Source organism: Arachis hypogaea, chromosome 13 (assembly GCF_003086295.3).
Source record: "Arachis hypogaea cultivar Tifrunner chromosome 13, arahy.Tifrunner.gnm2.J5K5, whole genome shotgun sequence".
Lineage (NCBI taxonomy): Eukaryota > Viridiplantae > Streptophyta > Magnoliopsida > Fabales > Fabaceae > Arachis > Arachis hypogaea.
This window is the reverse complement of record NC_092048.1, coordinates 71908058-71934114: the sequence shown is the minus strand read 5'-3', so window position 1 is coordinate 71934114 and position 26057 is coordinate 71908058. Positions and strand designations below refer to the sequence as shown.

The following is a 26057-nucleotide window of genomic DNA, read 5'->3' as shown; positions in this document are numbered from 1 at the left end:
AGATTGTTGGTTTGAAGCAATCTATGGTTATCTTGTAAATCTTAGTCAGGAAGTCAAATATGTTTATCAGTTGAATTGCAAATAAACAAGAGAGCATGGATTAAAGGTTACTTGTTATGCAGTAATGGAGAATATGTTGGAGTTTTGAAGATGCTTTGTCTTCTGAATCTCTGCTTTCCTCTGTCTTCTTGTTCACGCACGCACGTCCTCCTATGGCAAGCTGTGTGTTGGTGGATCACCGTTGTCAATGGCTACCTTCCATCCTTCCAGTGAAAACTACGCTCACGCGCTCTGTCACAGCACGGCTAATCACCGGTTGGTTCTCGATCCGGTTAGAATAGAATCCCTTGATTCCTTTGCGTTTGTCACTAACGTCCAGCCTTCAGGAGTTTGAAGCTCATCACAGTCATTCAATCTTTGAATCCTACTCGGAATACCACAGACAAGGTTTAGACTTTCCGGATTCTCATGAATGCCGCCATCAATTCTTGCTTATACCACGAAGATTCTGATTAAGAGATCTAAGAGATACTCATTCAATCTGATATAGAACGGAGGTGGTTGTCAGGCACACGTTCATGGGTTGAGAATGGTGATGAGTGTCACGGATCATCACCTTCATCACAGTTAAGCGCGAATGAACATCTTAGATAGGAACAAGCGTGTTTGAATAGAAAACAGAAATACTTGCATTAATTCATCGAGACACAGCAGAGCTCCTCACCCCCAACAATGGAGTTTAGAGACTCATGCCATCAAAGAGTACAAAGTTCAGATCTAAAATGTCATGAGAGATACAAAATAAGTCTCTAAAATGAGTAAACTATGATGGATGATGCAGAGATCCACTTCTGGGGCCCACTTGGTGTGTGCTGGGGCTGAGATTTAAGCAATTCACGTGCAGAGGCCATTTGTGGAGTTGAACGCCAGTTTTTGTGCCAGTTTGGGCGTTCAACTCCAGCTTTTGATCCTTTTCTGGCGCTGGACGCCAGAATTGGGCAGAAAACTGGCGTTGAACGCCAGTTTACATCGTCTATCTATGTGCAAAGTATGAACTATTATATATTTCTGGAAAGCCCTGGATGTCTACTTTCCAACGCAATTGGAAGCATGCCATTTCGAGTTCTGTGGCTCCAGAAAATCCACTTTGAGTGCAGAGAGGTCAGAATCCAACAGCATCAGCAGTCCTTTTTCAGCCTGAATCAGATTTTTGCTCAACTCCTTCAATTTCAGCCAGAAAAATACCTGAAATTATAGAAAAACACACAACTCATAGTAAAGTCCAGAAATATGAATTTTTCCTAAAAACTAATGAAAATAGACTAAAAACTAACTAGAACATACTCAAAACTATATGAAATTAACCCCAAAAAGCGTATAAAATATCCGCTCATCAGGGTGACAAAAGAACATGCAAACTCACTCCCAAAAGACTCAATGCAACATCATGTAGAAGAAGGGGAGGAAGTCAATCATGGGAGTTCACACTCCAATGAAACAGAGAGTTGCATAGAGGTGAGTTCAGTGAACCACCAATTGAAGAAGCTCTTGATGAAGAAGGTGATCCAACTATCCAACAAGATCCAAATGCTGAGATTAAAGATGTAAAGGCAATAGAAACAAGCACCCAAATGAGGATTGTGACCGAGAAACAAAGGATCATATCCGTGAAAGAAAGAAGGTCAAAGAACAATCCAACTACTGACCCAACAAGCAAATTCACTCAAGCCAATCAGAAAAGAAAGCTTGCTGGAAAGAGGCACTCACAACAAGGGGCATTAACTGGCTCATTTTTCCACTGGAGGTCATTCCTCTTAACAAACTGGAAGAAGAGAAAGAAATTCATGACAAAAATGTCAAGCTAATGACATTAAAAGAGCGCTTGTTGGGAGGCAACCAAACCAAAGGTAGTTTTTTTTCCTAGTTAATTCAATAAAAGAGTTAAGTAGATTTTCTGTATTGCAAGGAGCTAAGTTTGGTGTTCCACACCAAAACAATCTAAGGGTGAATGTGTAATTATAAGTTTGGTGTTCCACAAAACATTTCATTAAAGAACACATTGTAACCCTCAGCATGACTAGTCACTAGCTCCAACCAATCAGGGAAACTACTTAACAATAGTTTAATTTCTAGTTAATAGTTTGTTTTTCTAGTTCATAGTTGTTTTCTTAATAAAAGTACATGAGGTTCTCTACATGTATTCAATCTGCTGCATAGGGCAAGAAACTAAGTTTGGTGTTCACACACCAACTTAAGTCCAGAAAATCATAAGCATACATGCATGCTAACTATTTTTCAAGTGCTTGGGGAACAAGAAACTTCCAATCATTTTACAGGAATTAAATCAATCTCTTGGAATAAATATACACCATCATCCAAGGAGACAAAGAAGGATGCAAAAGCTATGGATGATGATGACAAGGAAGAAACAGGAAGACACCAAGAGGTTGTATTGTACTTAACTGTCTCTGATTTGTAGTGCCTTAATTGGAAGTATGATTGAATCTTGTTCTCATGAACATTCATATTCTGCTTGTTTCTCTTTATTTGCATTTCGGGGCTGCTAGTCTAAGTGCCTACTTCATTGTCATCCTGCTTGAATTATATGCTGTGTCCTTGAGCCTAATAAAAAAACTATGAGAATTTACTATGAAAAATAAGAGTAAAATCCAATGTGCAGAATAAAGTCCTAGTGTTGTGGTGGTATTTGCTAGCTAAGTTGGTTTATCAATAAGGTACAAGGCTAAGATATCTCTTGAATTATGAGCATGAAGTGCATTCTATTAGACATAAATAAATTAATAAATATCCTAAAAAGAGAAAAAGAGAATGAAAAAGAAAGAAAAGAGCAAATAAAGCTAGGCACCAATAGTTTGAACCTTAAGGCATGTGTCTGTGGTGTTTCTGTGCAAGGATCTGCTTGGATAAGTAAGTTCTTAGGAGTGCTTTATCACTTGATAACTTAGATTAACTAACCCGGGATTGTCAACTGAAAGTCTACTATCCAGAGCAATCTTGTCACAAAACATTTAGCAACCCAAAGAGGTGCTGGACACCAAGGTCTAAGGAATGAAAAATGAATAACAAACCATGTGCCTGTGGTGTGTATGTGCTGAGGAGAGACTTGGGTGATTAAGTCCTTAGGGTGTTTCAACACCTAGCACCTTGAACCAACTAGTTTGGGAGTGTTGGCTGAAAACCTATCCTAAAGAGTTGTCTCAACACAGAACACTTAGCTACAGAAAGCAATAAGCTCTAAAGAAGAAAAGAAAACAAAAATTAAGAAGTTAAGGATGAAGAATAAGAGTCTCAGAGAAAAGCAATAAAGTGAGAATTCAAGAGCATATGAGAGCCGAGAAACCAGTATGAACATGAACCTAAGTTGCCATGCATGAAACTCTATGAACCAAGGACTTGAATTCTCTGAATAAGGACTTGTATCTCTTGTATTTTCATGTTTTATCACTTGCTTGAGGACAAGCAAGATTTAAGTTTGGTGTTGTGAAGCCAGGGCATCTTGGCTAGTTTCACAAGCCATTTTTTATTTGTTTTAGAGTAGTTTCATGCATTTCTTAGGCAATAAGTAAGTATTTGGATGGAAAATTCATGCTTACCTTAATTCATGCAAACATGGTTAATTTAATGCATTTTCATGAGATTTATGCCATAATTACTTGTGTGCTAAGAATGAGGCAAATTCTTATGATTACAACAAAGCTTTGATGTATTTGTTTGGTTGATAATAGGAGGAAGGAAGCAGAAGAGGAGCAAGGAAAGGAAAGGAGGCAATGCAACTCACTGCAAGTTTTTGGTGCCAACATTGGAGGGAACGTTGGTAGTCCAACGTTACCTCCAACGTCCTTGAAAATGTTCATTTCTGGAGCTGAAAGAATTTCGGGCGACGCGTACACGTCAATGACGTGTACGTGTGAAAGAAGAAAATTTTTAAATCTATGCGTATGCATCACAAAATGAACATTGGAGGTCCAACGTTGCCTCAAACGCTGCCTCCAATGTCCACGATGAGAAGCCCAGAATTTGGAATTGAAAAACTTGAATCGACGTGCACGCGTCAGTGGATGGGAAAAATGGCAATGCATGCTTAAGCGTGGTGTACACGCACGCGTGAAGAAGTAAAATCTCAGCCTTCACTCGCACGCATGGTGCAAGCGTACGCGTGAATAAGCAAAATCACAGCTTTCACACGCACGCGTGGTGTACACGTACGCGTGGGTAGCAAAATGTTGGCACTCCAACGTTTAGTCAAACGCCAATGACAGCAAGCAAAACTGAATTTTCAAAGCGGCGTTTGATTCAACGTTTGCCCTCAAACGTGATCACCAACGTGAAGGCCAATTCACTTCCAAAATTGCACCTATGCCCAAAATGAAAGTTAGTTGCCAATGCCCATCACTCGAGGATCACTCCTATCTGCTTTAGCCAAGGCCCACATCCAAATACTTGATCCAATTGAATATGAGAAGAGGGTTATAAATAGAAGAATTGTTGAAGATTGAAGCAGCTTTCGGGAGGCCCTAAGGGGGGCTCTGGAAGTTCAATTCCCTGATTTCATTTCCTGCATTTTTCTTTTAGTTTATTTTGTACTTTCTTTATTTCTTTCTGCACTTTTCTTTTTCTGTAATTTGAATTGAGCTATGAACAACTAAACCCCTTTCATTGGGTTAGGGAGCTGATGACTCGCATCATGACCATAAAAGAGCATAATCTCATTTGATCATTGCAATTCATGAATTATTTGATGAATATTATAGTACATTGGTTTGAAATGAGTTTGTGCTGAATTTCAGGTGAAAGAGACATCAAAAAGGGGAAGAAAACAACAAAACAAGCTGGGCGTATGAAACTGGCGTGCCACTTGGGGCAAACGCCAGAAAAATGCATTGCTGTGGCACGCCATGAGCTGGGCGTGGCACGCTAGTACTGAAGTCCAGAGAGAATTCTCCAAGCATTTACATGGGCGTGGAACGCCAGAAGCTGGGCGTGGCACGCCAGTACAATTTTCCAAAGAGCAACAATAAAGGCCACTAAAGGGGCAAGGCACGCCAGGATGGGTGTGGCACGCCTAACCCACCACTTGAGCCATGGGCGTGCCACTTGGTATCGAAGGCGTGGCACTCCAGCTTCAAAAGTCACTTGGGCGTACCACTTGATGAGCCAGGCGTGGCACGCCAAGCTTAAGAAGACCACAAATGAATGGGCGTGCCACTTGAGCAACATGACGTGGCACGCTAGTACAAGATTCCAGAGAAGAGGTTGAAGGTTAAAAAGGCCTGGGCGTGCCACTTGAGATCGAAGGCGTGGCACGCCAAGCTCTCAACCACACTCAGGCGTGCCACTTGAGCATCCATGCGTGGCACGCCAATGTACAAGAAGACCAAAGCAAAGGCTGGGCGTGCCACTTGAATGCTGAGCGTGGCACGCCAGCTACTGGAACCAAGAAGAACAATGGGCGTGGCACGCTAGACCCTGCGTGGCATGCTAGTTATAATTTCAAGAGGGGGAGATTGAAGGCCAACCATATGGGCGTGCCATTTGGTATCGAAGGCGTGGCACACCAGCCACCATTCTTCACCCAGGCGTGCCACTTGATTCTCAGGCGTATCACGCCAACATCACCAATCAACCAAGAGAAGACTTGGGCGTTCCATTTGAGTCCTGGGCATGGCACACCAGCAAAGAAGCCAAGCACATGATGGGCGTGGAATGCCAGACCCTGGGCGTGCCACGATAGTTCAATTTTCCAGAGAGGAAGTCCAAGCCCACAATGGGCGTGGCACGCCATACCCAGGGCGTGCCATGCTAGTTCAACTTTTCAGAAGCTAAGAAGAAGAGGGAAAAGGCTTGGGCGTGCCACTTGGGCTCGAAGGCGTGGCATGCCAGGCTATCCAAGGATTCAAAAAGGCCTGGGCGTGCCACTTGGGCTCGAAGGCGTGGCACGCCAGACCACACAAGTGTTTAAAGAACCCTGGTCTTGCCACTTGGGCTCGAAGGTGTGGCATGCCAGGGTGGTCAATAAAGGAAGGCGTGCCACTTGAGAGTTGGGCGTGGCATGCCAAGTCAGATTCAGAGTGAGGCGTGGCACGCCACTGAAGCGCCAACCACACGCCTGCTGTGAGATCACGTTTATTGAGTTTCTTTTCCCTCCAAATTGTATTTTTCTTTTCACTTTTGTAATTCCTTTATTTGCTAGTGCTAGGAGTAGTATAAATACCCCCTGAAAGTACTGAAAAAGGGGTTAAGCTGTTGAGCTATTAGTTAAAGCATAGTTAGATTCACTTTTCCATCTCTTACTTTTCTCTAAGCTATGAGTAGCTAAATTCCCTCTCATTGAGGGAGGGAGCTCTGTTGTACTTGATAGATTAATAATAGTGAATTTCTTCTTCTCTTCATCTTCTCTTTGATTTGCTAGAAGGAATTTCGTTTTAATGTTAGTATTCAATCACCTTGGAAAAGGGGTTGAATGCAAAATGGGTTTCATGGGAACATTAGAAGAGGAAATATGAAACCAAGCTAGAAATCCCTTCTCACACTTGAGTAGGATCTAGGTTTTGGTGTTTGGATATGGTGACATATAATCCTCCCTCTACTTTGACCTATGATGATGTGTGGTATAATCAAGAACCAAGCATATCTCTCTTCATGAGCAATTAGACCAAGGAATTGGCTATTGATCAAAATCTGAGAGATTGAGTCACCAAGGGATTGGGGCTCAATCAATCATGATTGCCAAGAGGTCAATGAGTTGCATGATTGAAGAGGATATAAGCTGGATTTAATCCAAAGAGACAACATCTCCTGATCTCAATGAATCCGCATATTCTTATCTTCCACTTTCTTTATATCTTTCTTTTATATTCTGCAAATCCCCATTCCTATTTACTTTGAGTAATTTACGTTCATGCCCTTTACTTTTCTGCCATTTACTGCTTTTATTTACTTTTGAGTCATTTAGATTTCTGCACATTTAATATTCTGCAATCACAATCTATTCTGTTTTGCTTGACTAATTCACCAATTGATTAAAATTGTTCAAATCTACTAATCTTTGTGGATACGATCCCACTCCACTGTGGGTTATTATTTGACGATAATTTTGGTGCACTTGCCAAAAGAACGGATTCACCATTTTTATATGGGGAGTGAATTCCGGTCATCAGGAGCTCTATGTAATTCAATGGATCAATATTAGTTTTCATTCTTCTTCTTCTTTCTTTTCTCTTGATTTTACTAGAAAGCTTTCATTCTTCATCCAATTGGATAGTTGTCTTGGGAAAAAATCTATTCATAATTGCATCTCCTCTGAACCTTGGAAGAGGAATGAGGAGATCATGCTAGAAATTCTTTCTCACATTGGATTAGGTTGGGGTTTGGATGGATATAGTGACATGTAAACCTACCAATACTTTGATCTATGAATTTGTGTGGTATAATCAGTGACCAAACTTCATCTCTTCCCATGAGCACTTAAATCAAGGAATTGGGCAATTGTTCATGCTTAGAGAGATTAGATTGCCAAGGAATTAGGATCTAATCACCTAAAAGTGCCAAGGAGATCAATGAATGCATTGACTGAGGAAGAGATGAAAATGAATTTGATCCGGAGAATTATCACATCTCCTGACCCCAATGAATTCCCCATATCTGATCTACCCATTCTTTCATATTCTGCTATTTAATTTCATGCTAATTCCCCATTCCCATTTAATTTCTTGCAATTTAAGCTTCTGTTATTTAATTTTCAGCAATTTAATTTCTGTCATTTAATTTCTTGCAATTTAAGTTTCCCGCCAATTTACTTTCTGCAATTCTCAACCAAATCTGATTTTGCTCAACTAGAATAATTCACCAATTAACATTGATCAACCAACCAATTCCTGTGGGATTCGACCTCACTCTACAGTGAGTTTTTACTTGACGACAATCTGGTACACTTTCCGGTAGGAAATTGTTGAGAGACAGTTTCCGAGTAAATCAGTTGCCATCTCCTGATTCGTCATGAGTTTCTCCATCATTATCTTTAGATTAGAGATTTTTTGAGACTCTTGCTGTGGTTGTGGTTGTGGATGAGATGTTGATGGTTGGGTGGATGTTGTTTTGGTTGTTTGTGGGGTTGTTTTGTGGGTAAAATGCGGGTGAAGGAACATTATTTTGTTATTTTCTGTATGGATTATTGTTAGTTGGATGGTGGTTTCGATTGCTTGTGTTGAAAGTTGTTGGGGTTAGAGTTTCTCTGCCATTGGTTCTGGTTTTCTTCCCATCTCAGGTTGGGATGGTTCCTCCATGAGGGGTTGTATGTGGCCCCATGGAAGTCATTTTGGGAAGAACTCTAGTTATGCATATATTGGACTTGCTCAGGTTGCTGCTCATTGTTGCACGCCTCATAGCTTTCTTAATGTTGCCGCCAAACAGTTGGAGATTGGCTTGTTGTGCTAACTTCAGCCAATTGCAATCCATCCACCCTTTTTGACATTATCTCCATTTGCTGTTGAAGTTGTTGATGCATTAGCTTGTTCTGGGCTAGGATAGCATCCACACCCTCGAGCTCATAGACCCCTCTCTTTGGAGCTGCTTGTCTTTCCGAGGAGTAAAAATAATGATTGTTGACCACCATATCTATGAGATTATGTGCCTCCTGTGAAGTTTTCATCGTTTGCAGTGACCCTCCTGAAGAGTAGCAATGAGCGGATATTTTATACGCTTTTTGGCATCACTTTCATATCGTTTTTAGTAGTTTTTGTTTTGTTTTTATTAAGTTTTTATAGGTTTTATTGTTAAATTCACATTTTTGGATTCAACTATGAGTTTTTGTGTTTTTGTACATTTTAAGGTATTTTCTGGCTGAAATTGAGGAGCTGGAACAGAAGTCTGATTCAGAGATAGAGAAAGCACTGCAGATGCTGTCTGGATCTGACTTCCCTGCACTCGGAAGAGCTTTTCTAGAGCTACGAAAGTCCAAATGGAGCACTCTCAATGGCTATGGAAAGCTGACTTCCAGATATTTCTAGAAATATATAATAGTCCATTATTTGGTTCGGATTAGAAGGCCCAAAACTGACGTCCAACGCCAGCTTTCTGCCCCATTTCAGGTGCCCAGCGCCCAAGGAGCAGAGCCCAATGTTCAAACGCCCAGAGAGGACTCTCTAACTGGTGTTCCACATCCAAGAGACCTCATAGCATGTGGATCTCATCAAGCTCAGCCCAAACACTCACCCAGTGGGCCCTAAAAGTGGATTTTAGCACTAAAAAGACTGTTTTACCCTTACTAGTCATTGGTTTAGTATTTTATGGGATTTAATTCATGTAACACGCACATTATTCAGACCTATTTTCGTTTTTGCATTGTATTTTATTTTCAGTATGAGTTTTTAAACCACCTAGGTTGAGAGGAGGAGCCCTGCTAAGTCCTATGAATTAATAAAAGTATTACTATTTCTTCTTCAATCTGTGTTTGATTAATTCTAAGATGTATATTCGTACTTCATCATGGTGAATAGGATGATATAACAAATTAGCTCTGTTCATCACATTAAGACAAACGTGCCTGACAAACACCCACGTCTACTTGGGTTCAGAATGCGTCTTTCACCGAACAAGGACGAACCAACAGCCTGAATATACATCTCTCAGACGGCTAATCCACAACTTCATTGGGGACTTCTTGAGACATCAGTTCAGCCAATTTTCAGGGAGATTAGGGTCTCTATGGTAGAGGCTAGAACCCAAAGATGCAGCATTCTCTGATCTGGAAGATTCGACTTTGCCTGTGGCGTTTTGAGTAGGATCATAAAGGAAAATGGACTGTACACGCTTCACCCTCAAGTAGAGATGGATCCACATTAAACCTGGCGTTCAGATCCGGAGGAGTATTGGCAGCTGCTCAAACCAGTGTCAATCAGACACAGCCTGCCATTGAAGAAATCACTCACAAGCAAAGAGAGCAATAGTACCAGAGTTAATTCATAAAGAAAAAGCAACTCCAACACTCAACTCTATTCCTATCATTTATTCCAATTAGAATAACAAGTACTTATACAAAGTTCCAAACATAAACCTTCTTTTTCCGCCTGACTAAGACTTGCAAGATAACCATAGCTTGCTTCAAACCACAATCTCTGTGGGATCGACGCTGCCTCACTCAGGTATTACTTGGACGACCTAGTGCACTTGTTGGTACAACAGTACGAAGGTGTGGGGATTCGTGCTACCAAGTTTTTGGCGCCGTTGCCGGGGATTGTTGAGTTTGGACAAACTGACGAATTTTCTTGCTCCCTAGATCAGGTAATTTTTAATTTTGTTAGATTTTCTACTTTTATTTTCTTCTTCCTATTTTTCAAAATAATTAAAAATCTTTTTCAAAAAAATATTTTTCTTTTCTTTGTTCAATTTGTGTTCTTGTTTTGAGTCTTTGAGTCTTTTATTTTTAATTTACTCTTCTTCAAATTTTCGAAAATCATAAAATGTATTTTAAAAATATTTTTATTTTCTTTGTTTAATCTTTGTTCTTTGTTTGAGTCTTGTGTTCTTGTTGAGTCTTTTATTCTTATTTTTTCTTCTCTATTTTTTCGAAAACTTTAAAAAGGTTTTTCAAAAATATTTTTATTTTTTATTTTTTGTGTTCAATTGGTTACAACGTTGTGCCTATGTTCTTGGTAATTGTTGTTCTTTGAGTCTTTCTTTCAACACATTTTCAAAAAAAATAATTTTTCTTTGTTTAATTCTTGTGTCAAAATATTTAATTTGGTGTTTTCTTGTTTATTTTCTTGTGATTTTCGAAAATCTTTGTTTAATTTTCTAAAAATTTTAAGTTTGGAATTTTTTTTGTGTTCTTGTATTCTTTGAGTCTTTAAATTTTGTTCTTTGTGTTCTTGTGACTCTTCAAAGTGTTCTTGAGTCTTGTTTGTGTTTTGATCTTAAAATTTTTAAATTTGGTGTCCCTTTGTGTTTGCCTCAAAAAATTTTCGAAAATCAAGGGTGCTAGATCTAAAAATTTTAAGTTTTGTGTCTTTTGTGTGTTTTTCTCTTTCCTCATTAAATTTAAAAATCAAAAATATAATATCTTTTCTTATATTTTTACTATATTTTCGAAATCTTACAAAAAACATTTCAGATTTTATTTTTAACATTTTTTATCTCATCTTATCTTAATTTTAAAATTCAAAAATCAAATCTTTTCAAAATAAAAAATCATATCTTTTTCAAAATCTTATCTTATCTTATTTCAAATTTCAAAATTTAATTTAAAATCCAAAATTTAAATTTCAAATTTCAATTTTCAAAATTAAATCTTTCCAAAATTCATATCTTTTTCAAAATTTAAAAATTCAAATCTCAAAATTTAAAATTCAAATTTTTCAAATTTTTCAAATTTCAAATTCTAATTTCAATTCTTATCTTATCTCCTATCCAATTTAATTTTCAAATCTTTTCATAATTAATTACATATCTTGTCTCAATTTTCGAAAACTTCTCCTCTATCTCTTTCTTCTTTTTCGAATTTGATTTCTTTTAAATTAATTTATTTTAATTTTGAATAAAATAAATAAATAAAATAAAATATATTTTAATTCTTTTTCATCTCTTCTTCTTCTATTTCTTTTTCTATCCCTATTTCTTCTTCCTCTTCTTCTACCTTTCTCCATCATGAACCCAAGTGGGAATGAAGAGTTTAAAAGAACTCTGGGATCTTATACAAGTCTCAATGCTCGCTTCTGTGGAAAAAGCATCAGTATACCTCAAATCAGAGCTAGTAGCTTTGAATTAAACCATTAACTTATTATTCTAACGTAGTAGAACTGCCAGTATTATGCGCTTCCTCAGGAAGAACCTACAGAATTTCTTGCAGATTTCTTAAGGATTATTGACACAGTACACAATGAAGGAGTAGACTAAGAGGTCTACAGGTTATTGCTCTTTTCTTTTGCTTTAAAGGATCAAGCAAAAAGGTGGTTGGATAACCAGCCTAACACTAGTTTAAAAACTTGAAAACAGTTAGTGGACAAGTTTTTAAATCATTACTTTTCCCCAAGAAAGATGACCCAGCTAAGGCTGGACATCCAAGGCTTCAAACAAGGAGACAATGAATCTCTTTATGATGCTTGGGAGAGGTATAAGAGGATGCTAAGAAAATGTTCCACTAAAATGTTTTCAGAATGGGTATAGTTAGACATCTTCTACTATTGGCTTTCAGACATGGCTAGAATGTCTTTGGACCACTATGCTAGTGGTTCCATACACATGAGAAAGACCATAGGAGAGGCTCAAGAGCTTATTGAGACAGTTGCCACTAATCAGCATTTATACTCATCTCCTGAGGCCTCTATAAAAGGAGAGGTTAAGGCAGTAGCTACTGAACTTAACCCTCCAGAGCAGGGTAGCCCATTGACTCAACAACTGCACGCCCTTAGCCAGCAAATGCTGGAACTGCAAGAGTCTCTGCGAGAAATTCAAGCTTCTAACAGAAATGTAGAAGCCTAGTTGAGTCAAACAAAGCAGCAGTTATCTAAGTAGATAACAGATGAATGGCAGGCTATCCAACTAAGGAGTAGGAAAACCTTAAGCACCCAACCTTAGTACAATAAAAACGAAAAGCCCATTGAGGATACCCAGGTATCTGCACAAAATGACTCTGGGCATTTAAACGCCCAGAGAGACATCCCTCTTGGCGTTGAACGACAGGAAATGGCAGAGACTGGGTGTTCAAATGCGCAGAGAGGTATCCCTCCTGGTGTTGAACGCCAGGAAAGGGCAGAGACTAGGCATTCAAACGCCCAGAGAGGTATCTGTCCTGGCGTTGAACACCAGGAAAGGGTAGAAACTAGGCGTTCAAACGCACAGAGGGGCAGCAGCACGGGCGTTGAATGCCTAAGCAAGGGAGGTAAGCCATTCACTAATAACAATCCTCCTAAGCAAGCCAGTAACCTGATGAGCAGATAATTTCTACGCTTTTTGGCATTGTTTTTACACAGTTTTTTAGTATATTTTTATTAGTTTTTAATTAAAATTCACATTTCTGGACTTTACTATGAGTTTGTGTGTTTTTCTGTGATTTCAGATATTTTCTGGCTGAAATTGAGGGACTTGAGCAAAAATCAGATTCAGAGGTTGAAGGAGGACTGCAGATGTTGTTGGATTCTGACCTCCCTGCACTCAAAGTGGATTTTCTGGAGCTACAGAACTCCAAATGGCGCGCTCTCAATTGCGTTGGAAAGTATACATCCAGGGCTTTCCAGGAATATATAATAGTCCATACTTTGCCCGAGTTTAGATGACACAAACTGGCATTCAATGCCAGTTCCATGCTGCATTCTGGAGTTAAACACCAGAAACAGGTTGCAAAGTGGAGTTAAACGCCAGAAACAGGTTACAAACTGGCATTCAACTCCAAGAGAAGCCTCTACACGTGTAAAGCTTAATGCTCAGCCCAAGCACACACAAAGTAGGCCACAGAAGCGGATTTCTACATCATTTACTCATTTCTGTAAACCCTAGTAACTAGTTTAGTATAAATAGGACTTTTTACTATTGTATTTACATCTTCAGATCAGATCTTTGATTAGTTTTATGCTATCTTAGACCTTTATGGGGGCTGGCCATTCGGCCATGCCTGGACCTTCATCACTTATGTATTTTCAACGGTAGAGTTTCTACACACCATAGATTAAGGTGTGGAGCTCTGCTGTTCCTCAAAAATTAATGCAAAGTACTATTGTTTTTCTATTCAATTCAAGCTTATTCCTATTCTAAGATATCCATTCGCACCCAAGAACATGATGAATGTGATGATTATGTGACGCTTATCATCATTCTCACTTACGAACGCGTGCCTGACAAACACTTCCGTTCTATATGCAAACAAGCTAGAATGAATATCTCTTAGATATCTAATACAGAGGACCAAGTCCGAGATGTTAGAGTCTTCGTGGTATAAGTTAGAACCCATGGATGGCCATTTCCTGAGATCCGAAAAGTCTAAACCTTGTCTGTGGTATTCCGAGTAGGATCTGGGAAGGGATGGCTGTGACGAGCTTCAAACTCACGAGTGTTGGGCGTAGTGACAGACGCAAAAGGATAGTAAATCCTATTCCAGTATGATCGAGAACCGACAGATGATTAGCCATTCAGTGACAGCGCATTGGACTATTTTCACAGAGAGGATGGAATGTAGCCATTGACAACGGTGATGCCCTACATAAAGCTTGCCATGGAAAGGAGTAGGAATGATTGGATGAAGACAGCAGGAAAGCAGAGGTTCAGGAAGAACGAAAGCATCTCTATACGCTTATCTGAAATTCTCACCAATGAATTACATAAGTATCTCTATCCCAGTTTATATTTTATTTATGTTTTTATTATCAATTCACCATACCCATTTGAATCCGCCTGACTGAGATTTACAAGGTGACCATAGCTTGCTTCAGGCCGACAATCTCCGTGGGATCGACCCTTACTCACGTAAGGTTTATTACTTGGACGACCCAGTGCACTTGCTGGTTAGTTTGCAAAGTTGTGATAAAGAGTTAAGATTACAATTGTGCGTACCAAGTTGTTGGCGCCATTGATGATCACAATTTCGTGCACCAAGTTTTTGGCGCCGTTGCCGGGGATTGTTCGAGTTTGGACAACTGACGGTTCATCTTGTTGCTCAGATTAGGTAATTTTATTTTAATTTTAAGCTTTTTTTCTTATTTTCGAAAAATACAAAAAAATTTTCTTCTTTTTTGTTCTTCCCAAAATAATTTTCGAAAAAAATCCAAGAAAAAAATTAATAAAATCATAAAATCAAAAATAATTTTTGTGTTTCTTTTTTGAGTCTAGTGTCAATTTTTAAGCTTGGTGTCAATTGCATGTTTTTAAAATTTGTGCATTTTTTTTGAAACATTCATGCATTGCATTCTTCATGATCTTCAAGTTGTTCTTGACAAGTCTTCTTATTTGATCTTCATATTTTCTTGTTTTGTGTTTTTCTTGTTTTTCATATGCATTCTTGAATTCTTAGAGTCTAAATATTAAAAATTTCTAAGTTTGGTGTCTTGCATGTTTTCTTTTCTTAAAAATTTTTCAAAAATAAGTTCTTGGTGTTCATCTTGAGATTCAAAGTGTTCTTGGTGTTCATCTTGACATTCATAGTGTTCTTACATGCATCATTTATTTTGATAAAAAATTTTCATGCATTGAGTTTTTTTTATGTTTTTCTCTTTCTTTATTAAAATTCAAAAATAAAAAAAATATCTTTCCCTTTTTCACTCATAAATTTTCGAAAATTTGAGTTGACTTTTTCAAAACTTTTTAAAATTTAGTTGTTTCTTACGAGTCAAATCAAATTTTCAATTTAAAAATTCTATGTTTTTCAAATCTTTTTCATTTTTCTTTTATGATTTTCGAAAATTTCAAATTGATTTTCAAAAATCTTTTTCTTATTCTTACTGCATATTTTCGAAAATCTTATTAGCACTTTAATGTGATTGATTCTAAAATTTTAAGTTTGTTACTTGCCTAGTAAGAAAGGTTCAATCTTTAAACTCTAGACTCATATCTTTTTAGTTTCTTGTTAGTCAAGTAATCAACTTTAATTTCAAAATCAAATCTTTTTAATTTTCTTTTTCAAATCTTTTTCAAAACAAATTTCAATCACATCTTTTTCAAAATTAATTTCAAAATCTTTTCTAACTTCTTATCTTTTCAAATTAATTTTCAAATCTTTTTCAACTAATCCTATCTTTTTGTTTGATTCATATCTTTTTCAAATCTACCTAACTAATTCTCTCTCTAATTTTTGAAAATCACCTTCCTCTTTTTCAAAATTCTTTTTTAATTAACTAATTGTTTTAAATTTAATTTAATTTGATTCAATTTTCCTTTCATAATTTTTGAATTCTAATTTTAATTTTAAATTAAAAACAAAAATATTTTTTTCTTTTAATTTATTTTTCGAAAATTCTTCTCTCTCACCTCCTTCTAATTATTTATTTATCTACTAACACTTCTCTTCTTCTTAAAAATTCGAACCCTCTCTCTCTTTCTGTGTTCGAATTTCTTTTCTTCTTCTACTCACAAAAAGGAATCTCTATACTGTGACATAGAGGAGTCCTCTTTTTTTCTATTTTCTTCTTTTTCATATGAGCAGGAACAAGGATAAGAACATTCTTGTTGATGCTGATCCTGAACTTGAAAGAACTCTGAAGAGGAAGCTAAGGGAAGCTAAAGCACAACTCTCTGGAGAAAATCTGACAGAAATTTTCGAAAAAGAAGGAGGAATGGCCGAAAATAATAACAATGCAAGGAAGATGCTTGGTGACTTTACTGCACCTAATTCCAATCTACAAGGAAGAAGCATCTCAATCCCTGCCATTGGAGCAAACAATTTTGAGCTGAAACCTCAATTAGTTTCTCTAATGCAATAGAACTGCAAGTTTTATGGACTTCTATCTGAATATCCCTTTCAGTTCTTAACTGAATTCTTGCAGATCTGTGATACTGTTAAGACCAATGGGGTTGATCTCGAGGTCTACAGGCTTATGCTTTTCAAATTTGCTGTAAGAGACAGAGCTAGAATATGGTTGGATTCTCAACCTAAAGATAGCCTGAACTATTGGGATAAGCTGGTCACGGATTTCTTAGCCAAGTTCTTTCCTCCTCAAAAGCTTAGTAAGCTTAGAGTGGATGTTCAAACCTTCAAATAGAAAGAAGGTGAGTCCTTCTATGAAGCTTGGGAGAGATACAAGGAACTGACCAAAAAGTGTCCTTCTGACATGCTTTCAAAATGGACCATCCTGGATATATTCTATGATGGTCTATCTGAGCTATCAAAAATGTCACTGGACCATTCTGCAGGTGGATCCATTCACCTAAAGAAAACGCCTGCAGAAGCTCAAGAACTCATTGACATGGTTGTAAATAACCAGTTCATGTACACTTCTGAAAGGAATCCTGTGAGTAATGGGACGCCTCAAAGGAAGGGAGTTCTTGAAATTGATACTCTGAATGCCATATTGGCTTAGAACAAAATATTGACTCAACAAGTCAATATGATCTCTCAGAGTCTGAATGGATTGAAGGAATCATCCAACAGTACTAAAGAGGCATCTTCTGAAGAAGAAGCTTATGATCCTGAAAACCCTGCAATAGCAGAGGTGAATTACATGGGAGAACCCTATGGAAACACCTATAATCCCTCATGGAGAAATCATTCAAATTTCTCATGGAAGGATCAACAAAAGCCTCAACAAGGCTTTAATAATGGTGGAAGAAACAGGTTTAGCAATAGCAAACCTTTTCCATCATCCACTCAGCAACAGACAGAGAATTCTGAGCAGAATCCATCTAGCTTAGCAAATATAGTCTCTGATCTATCTAAGGCCACTTTAAGTTTCATGAATGAAACAAAGTCCTCCATTAGAAATTTGGAGGCACAAGTGGGCCAGCTGAGTAAAAGAGTCACTGAAATCCCTCCTAGTACTCTCCTAAGCAATACAGAAGAGAATCCAAAGAGAGAGTGCAAGGCCATAGATTTAACCATCATGGCCGAACCTACAAGGGAGGGAGAGGACGTGAATCCCAATGAGGAAGACCTCCTGGGATGCTCAATGATCAATAAGGAGTTCCTCAATGAGGACCTAAAGGAATCTGAGGCTCATCTAGAGACCATAGAGATTCCATTGAACCTCCTTCTGCCCTTCATGAGCTCTGATGAGTACTCTTCTTCTGAAGAGAATGAAGACATTACTGAAGAGCAAGTTGCCAAGTACATTGGTGCAATCATGAACCTGAATGCCAAATTATTTGGTAATGAGACTTGGGAAGATGAACCTCCCTTGCTCACCAATGAACTGAGTGATATGGATCAACTGACATTGCCTCAGAAGAAACAGGATCCTAGAAAGTTCTTAATACCTTGTACCATAGGCACCATAACCTTTGAGAAGGCTCTATGTGACCTTGGGTCAGGGATAAACCTCATGCCACTCTCTGTAATGGAGAAACATGGAATCTTTGAGGTGCAAGCTGTCAGAATCTCATTAGAGATGGCAGACAACTCAAGAAAACAGGCTTATGGACAAGTAGAAGACGTGTTAGTAAAGGTTGAAGGCCTTTACATCCCTGCTGATTTCATAATCCTAGACACAGGGAAGGATGAGGATGAATCCATCATCCTTGGAAGACCCTTCCTAGCCACAGCAAGAGCTGTGATTGATGTGGACAGAGGAGAGTTAGTCCCTTCAACTGAATAAGGACAACCTTGTGTTTCAAACTCAAGGATCTCCTTCTGTAACCATGGAGAGGAAGCATGAAAAGCTTCTCTCACTGCAGAGTCAACAAAAGCCCCCACAGTCAAACTCTAAGTTTAATGTTGGGAGGCTGCAACCAAACTCTAAGTTTGGTGTTGAACCCCCACATTTAAACTCTAAGTTTGGTGTTGGGAGGTCCCAGCAATGCTCTGAACATCTGTGAGGCTCCATGAGAGCTCATTGTCAAGCTATTGACATTAAAGAAGTGCTTATTGGGAGGCAACCCAATGTTATTTAATCACATCTATTTTATTTTCTTTTTGTTATTTCGTTTTTTATTAGGTTGATGATCGTGTGAAGTCATAAAAACTACTGAAAAATCAAAAACAGAATGAAAAATAGCATTGAAAACAACACACCCTGGAGGAGAGCAGTCTGGCATTTAAACGTCAGAAACAAGCATCTGTCTGGCGTTTAACGCCAGAAACAGGCACCAAGCTGGCGTTTAACGCCAGAAACAAGCATCAACCTGGCGTTAAACACCAGAAACAAGCAACATTTGGGCGTTTAATGCCAGAAACAGGCAGCAGCCTAGCGTTAAACGCCAAGATTGCACAGCAAGGGCGTTTTACACGCCTAATTGGAGCAGGGATGTTAAGTCCTTGGCCCCACTGGATCTGTGGACCCCACAGGATCCCCACATTTTCTTCTCTCCTCTTCACACATTTTCATAACTCTCTTCCCCAAATACCTTTCACAAATCACCTCAATCACTCTTTCCCATCACCTCTTCACCACTCACATCCATCCTCTCTTCCCCATAAACCCCACCTACCTTCAAAATTCAAAATAATTTCCCTCCCAAACCCAACCCTAATGGCTGAACCCTACACCCCCTCTCACTCCTATATAAACCCCTCACTCCTTCTTCATTTTCACACAACACAACCCTCTCTTCTTCTCCTTGGCCGAATACATCTTCTTCCCCCATTTCCTCTATTTTCTTCTTCTTCTACTACTTTCTTTCTTCTTTTGCTCGAGGACGAGCAAACATTTTAAGTTTGGTATGGTAAAAAGCATAGCTTTTTGTTTTTCCATAAACATTTATGGTACCTAAGACCAGAGAAACCTCTAGAAAGAGGAAAGGGAAGGCAATTGCTTCCACCTCTTAGTCATGGGAGATGGAGAGATTCATCTCAAAGGTCCATCAAGACCACTTCTATGAAGTTGTGGCCAAGAAGAAAGTGATCCCTGAGGTTCCTTTCAAGCTCAAAAAGAATGAGTATCCGGAGATCTGACTTGAGATCCAAAGGAGAGGTTGGGAAGTTCTTACTAACCCCATTCAACAAGTCAAGATCCTAATGGTTCAAGAGTTCTATGCAAACGCATGAATCACTAGGAACCATGATCAAAGTGTGAACCCGAATCCAAAGCATTGGCTCACCATGGTTCGGGGGAAATACTTAGATTTCAGTCCGAAAAATGTAAGGCTGGCGTTCAACTTGCCAATGATGGAAGAGAACGCACGCCCCTACACAAGAAGGGTCAACTTTGATCAAAGGTTGAACCAAGTCCTCATAGACATATGTGAGGAAGGAGCTCAATGGAAAATTGACTTAAGAGGCAAGCCGGTTCAATTAAGAAGGCATGACCTCAAACCAGTGGCTAGGGGATGGCTAGAGTTCATTCAACGCTCAATCATTCCTACTAGTAACTGGTCTGAAGTTACTATAGACCGGGCCATCATGATCCATAGTATCATGATTGGAGAAGAGGTGGAAGTTCATGAGATTATACCTCAAGAACTCTACAAGGTGGCTGACAAGTCCTCCACTTGGGCAAGGTTAGCCTTTCCTCACCTCATTTGCCACCTCTGCAATTCGGCTGAAATTGACATAGAGGGAGACATCCTCATTGAAGAGGACAAGCCCATCACTAAGAAAAGGATGGAGCAAATAAGAGATCATGGACCTGAACATGAGCATGAGGAAATTCCTCACCATGAAATCCCTGAGTTGCCTCAGGGGATGCATTTTTCTCCACAGAATTATTGGGAGCAAATCAACACTTCCCTAGGAGAATTAAGTTCTAACATGGGACAACTAAGGGTGGAGCACCAAGAGCACTCCATCATCCTCCATGAAATTAGAGAAGATCAAAGATCTATGAGGGAGGAGCAAGAAAGACAAGGAAGAGACATAGAGGAGCTCAAGAGCACCATTGGTTCTTCAAGGAGAGGAAGAGACATAGAGGAGCTCAAGAGCACCAAATTGATAACCGAGTATTTAAACCTCGGGTCGTCTTCTCAAGGAATTGCAGGGAGGTATGTTCTTATTATTGGTTATGAGTCTTGTAAATTTGGGGTTTTGAAAGTAAGGAAGTAGTATGCTGAATGATAATAAGAATAAAATAAATAACTATAAAATAGACTCTTGGCAAGGTATGAAAACTGGAAGTTCTATCCTGGTTATCCTTGTCAATTGTAATGAGAATTGGATTTTTCTCCCACTTTGTTAACCTCTAACTATGAAGGTAAGTTAATTGGATGAATTAATTTTTATTCCTCAGGTCCTAGTCTTTCCTTGGAAAAAGTTAGAGTTATTGGAACTTGAATTAATTCTTGAAGAATTCCAATTTTCAATCAACAATAAGTTTGATAACTCAAGAGTCACCAATTATTTAACCAAAGCCAAAAGGGAAAATATCTAAATTAAATTAAAAGCATTGAAATACCTTAAATTGTATTGAATCAAATTAAACATAAGAATCCATAAGTCAAATTGAAAAGATAAATAACAATTAAAGGAATAGAATAAATAAAACTAGAAAGTAATTTAAAGGAACATTGAACCTGTGGTGAAGAAGAAATAATCCTAAATCCTAAAACTAAATCCTAAGAGAGAGGAGAAAACCTCTCTCTCAAAAAACTACATCTAAATTATGAAAAGTGAATTATAAGAGCTTGTTTATGAATGGATACATTCCCCCACTTTGTAGCCTCTAATCTGTGTTTTCTGGGCCACAAACTAGGTCAGAAACAGCCCAGAATTCGCTGGTTGCGAATTCAAACACGCTGATTTTTCGTCACTGCGATGCGGCCGTGTGGAGCACGCGTTCGCGTCGCCTAACGTCAGAAAAACTATGGCAAACTATATATCAAATCGAAGCTCCGGACGTTAGCTTTCCAACGCAACTGGAACCGCGTTGTTTGGACCTCTATAGCTAAAGTTATAGCCGTTTGAGTGCGAAGAGGTTAGGCTGGACAGCTTAGCAATTTCTCCAACTTCTTGTATTCCTTCCACTTTTGCATGCTTTCTTTCCATCCTCTGAGCCATTCCTACCCTGTAATCTCTGAAATCACTTAACGCACATATCAATGCATCTAATGGTAATAAGAGAGGATTAAACATAGGGAACTTAAGGCCAAAGAAGCATGTTTTCAATCAAAGCACATAATTAGGAAGGTAAATGTGAAACCATGCAAATAGTATGAATAAGTGGGTAAAGAATTGATAAAAATCACTCAATTGAGCACAAGATAAACCATAAAATAGTGGTTTATCAACCTCCCCACACTTAAACAATAGCATGTCCTCATGCTAAGCTCAAGAGAAACTATAAGAGTGAAGGGGAATGGTAGAATGTATAAAATGCAACCTATGAATGCAACTACATGCTAAATGCTTTTACTTACTTGGTTAAGAGTAAATAAGTTCTCCAAGAATAAATATGAACTGGATTTCACTAATTCAAATCATAAAAATGAAGTACAAATATACTTGTTGAAGAAAATAGCTCATGAAAGCCGGGAACAAAGAATCAAGCATCGAACCCTCACTGGTAGTGTATACACTCTAATTACTCAAGTGTTTAAGGTTCAATTTTCTCAATTCTCTACTAACCTTGCTTTCTAAGGCTTGCTCTTCATCTAACAATCAACATAAATTTAATGCACAGATACACATATCAAGAGGTCTTTTAAGGGTTGTAATGGGGTTAGGGTCAATGTAGGATTGTATTTGGCCAAGTGGACTAAAATCTGAATCCTTAATTAACTTAAACTTTCCACTTAACTTTAGACAATTCATGTAATCATAATACCACATCTAACTATCCATTAACCATGTTTTCCACATATTCATGCATTCTGATTTCAAGTACAGTACATATGCATTGCTTTCACCATTTACTTTGGGGCATTTTGTCCCCTTTTTGTTGTTTGCTCTTTTTTTTTTCTTTCTTTTTTTTCATTTTTTTATTTATATATTATTTTTTTCTTTTGTTTTTCTCAATGCATATGATTAATTTATTGAATGCATGAACATGTCCTAAATATTTCTTTCACATTTTCATAAAGATATATAACACCCAATTCTCAAACCAAACGTTTCCAAACCCACTTTTCCCCACACTTAATTCATGAGCACTCTCACTAGTCTAAGCTAACCAAGGATTCAAATTAAGGACATTATTGTTTTCCGCTTAGAGTTTGTAATGAGCTAAAGTAAAGAATAAAGGGGTAAAATAGGCTCAAAATTGGTTTGCAATGGATAATGAAAAGGTTAAGGCCATATGGGTATGTAAGCTCAGTAAAATAAAGGCCTCAATCATATAAGTGCATGCATACATCAAACCATGGAAATATAGAATCAAGCAAGACAAAGATCACAATTTTAGAGAGAAAAATACACACTAAAAAAATAAAATATTGGTTGATAAAATGCAACCAATTAAATAGGCTCAAAATCTCACAGGTTTTGTGTGTTCGAGCTCTAAACCATGTTCCAAAATAAAATTTCTTCAAACAAGTTTTTCAAAAAGTTTAATTCAAATTAGTGAAATGCTCTAAAAAGTTTCTTGAAAAAGAAAATATTACTTTAACCAAGTGGTAAAATATGCACAACCATCAAACAAACATGCAAATGCAACAACTAATAAGGAAAATAAATCATTGGTGTTGAGATAGGAAGGTACTAACCCACGGAGATCGGTATCGACCTCCCCACACTTAAAGATTGCACCGTCCTCGGTGCATGCTAAGATGTACAAGGGACGGGGTTTGTGGTTCCTCAGCTGGGGCTCTTTTTGTTCCTTTCCTTGCCGGTGGTTTAGGAGTAGCTTTCTCTTTACCCTTCTTGGTGGCCATCCTGAAAAGGGAAAAAGAAAGTAACTTAAATTCAAAGGGATAGAGCAAGGAAGAGAATAGGAGAGGTGGTAATTAATGCACATTAAGAGATAAATGATGTTGACACATGGTCATGACTACATGTGAAAAATCATAAACGGGAATATGGCAGTGCATATGAAGACAATTAAATGCAAGATATTTATTGGCATGCAGGCAAAGGCATGAGTAGCATAGATCAAGCATTTAATGTCCAATTTAAATTACCAAGTCTTTTATACTAACAACCTATTTGTAAGAACAATTATATTAAATTAATAAAATATAAAAAGGGAATTTGTGAAAAACAGGCATCAGAATAGTAGAATAGAATAATCTAGAAAAATGCATAATGCCATATGAGCTTTTTCACATAGCATGAATGGTAAATAAGCTATTGAAAGTATTAAATTGAACATGCAAGCAACCCTTTAAAAAGTAATATATAATTGCCAAACAAATCTTGAATAGTCCAAAAAAATATAAAAAAAATAATGACCCAAATAAAATTCTAACCAATGAAAATAATGCAATGAATGAAAGTATGCAAATAAATTAAATGAAATAGAATGGAAGTGAAGAGGGAGTAAGAAAAGGACGAAGAAAGAATAAGAAAAGATAGAAAAATTAGGATTAGAGAAGAAAAGATAAGATAATTGGCACTAATCTGGATAGGTTGTGCGGCGCAAGCGACGTGGACGCGTGGGGCACGCGGTCGTGTGATTTGCACTTATACGGATTGACGCGGTCGCGTCGGTCACGCGGTCGCATGACACAGTTTATGCTACTGGCGCGAGGGCAGCCTTGCGCTCGCACAACTCTCTGTTTGAAACTTAGTATTGCCAAAATCCAGGGTGACGCGGTCGCGTGGGTCATGCGATCGCATGAGTGGCCAATATTAGGATATGACGCGGTCACGTCGGTCACGTGGTCGCGTCGTAGGGCTTGTGCGTTTAGCACCAGTCCATCACCACTCCAGCACAACTTTCGGCCAAGCACCCTTTTCACGTCGATATTCAGGTCACGCGGCCGCGTAGGTGACGCGGTCGCGTGGGAGGCCAATGTTCCTACCTGACGCGGACGCGTCAGCAACGCTGCCGCGTCGCGTGCGTGCTTTTTTTTTTTATATGTAGTATGCAGAATGCAATGCTAATGTAGATGCAATAAATAATTTCAGGTTCAATGAAAATAAAATAAAATAAAACTCGAAAACAAATAAAACTAAATAAAAATGAAAAAGGAACGATCATACCATGGTGGGTTGTCTCCCACCTAGCACTTTTATTTAAAGTCCTTAAGTTGGACATTTGGGGAGTCCTCCTGTTATGGTGGCTTATGCTTGTATTCATCCAGGAATCTCCACCAGTTTTTAGAATTCCAATATCCTCCGGGATCCCAAACTAGGCGCAGAAAGCCTTCAAGTAAGTTAAAGCTAGTGACAAGGCCCCAAGAGTGTTGATTGCCAGAATGAATTCCGGGGTCCCAAATCTTGCTTTTGCACCCGTCTTCTTGTTGATCATCATGATTCCATCCGGGTAGCAAGCAATCTGAATTCTCACTAAAGCGGCCAAACAACTTCCTAGACCCATTCAGTTGAGCTTTACACCAACCTTTGCATTTAAACTTTGAGCTTCCAACCATAATGAACCTTGCAGGACAATTCTTACCACTGACCATCTTCCTCTTACTCTTAATGCCACAAAGAGCTCTAAGTTGACCATTCGTCTCCAGTAGCCCATATTCAAGTGCAATTAGAAAGCTAAGGGATATGAATTTTACCCACTTGAATGTTGTGAAGGATGATGGCAACTTAGGGGGAGGTATTGTTAACGAATTTGCAAGCTCCACTCCCTTGTGCTCTTCTCTGACAACTTCCACCTCTTTGCAAGTTTCTTCAATATCAACCTCTTCCTCTTGGTAGCTTTCTTCCGATTTAATCTCTTCTTCATTACTTACCAAGGGCATAGGAAGTTGTGCTTCTTCTTCTAGAATCTCCATCTCTTGATCAACCTCTTCCAAGTCTTCAACTACTTTTTCCTCTTTAATAATTACTTCTTTGTCTAGTAGTTTTAATATAAAATCGTACTCATCCTTGATGATTTTCTTTCCATGACAACTCCTTTCAACTATTCTTTCATCTTCAAGGGTCTTTCCTATCTCCACATTTTGGGCCTCCTCTTGCTCTAAGACAAAATCAGACTCCTCCTTGATGTCTTCCTTCACTAATTCTTCAACCACTCCTTTGACTTCAAGGGTCTTTACTACCTTCACCTTTAGGGCCTCCTCTAGCTCTTTATGAAGTATGGATTCGCGAAGATGATTCCTTCTTTCCTGTTCTATATCAATAGCATAATTGGGATCATCTTGCTCTTGGATTGATGGATATGGGTGCTCTTCCATGGAGGGTGGTAATGAGATGAAAAGATCATTATGTGGTTGAAAAGGAAGTGCACTAGAGTTTGAGGGTTGAATATTGGAGGTAGAGGGTTGGTTCATGCGGGATATAAGATTTTGGAGTGTAGAGGTGAGACCAATGATATTAGAGATAAGTTTATTGTTATCCAATGGAGGTTGGGATGGATCTATGTATGGCTCATTCGGTTCATAGGGTGGTTGGTATGGTGGATGTGGGGTTAGGGTCATGTGGA

The 26057-nt window shown here is 38.4% G+C and overlaps 1 non-coding gene across 1 annotated transcript; it reads right to left on the bottom strand.

Annotated features, from left to right (window-relative positions):
* Positions 1-16667: 16667 nt before the first annotated feature.
* On the bottom strand, positions 16668-16775 carry LOC112739948 (small nucleolar RNA R71). The gene has a single exon (XR_003170881.1). It is a non-coding gene; the product is annotated as a small nucleolar RNA R71 (small nucleolar RNA).
* Between the last annotated feature and the right edge of the window lie 9282 nt (positions 16776-26057).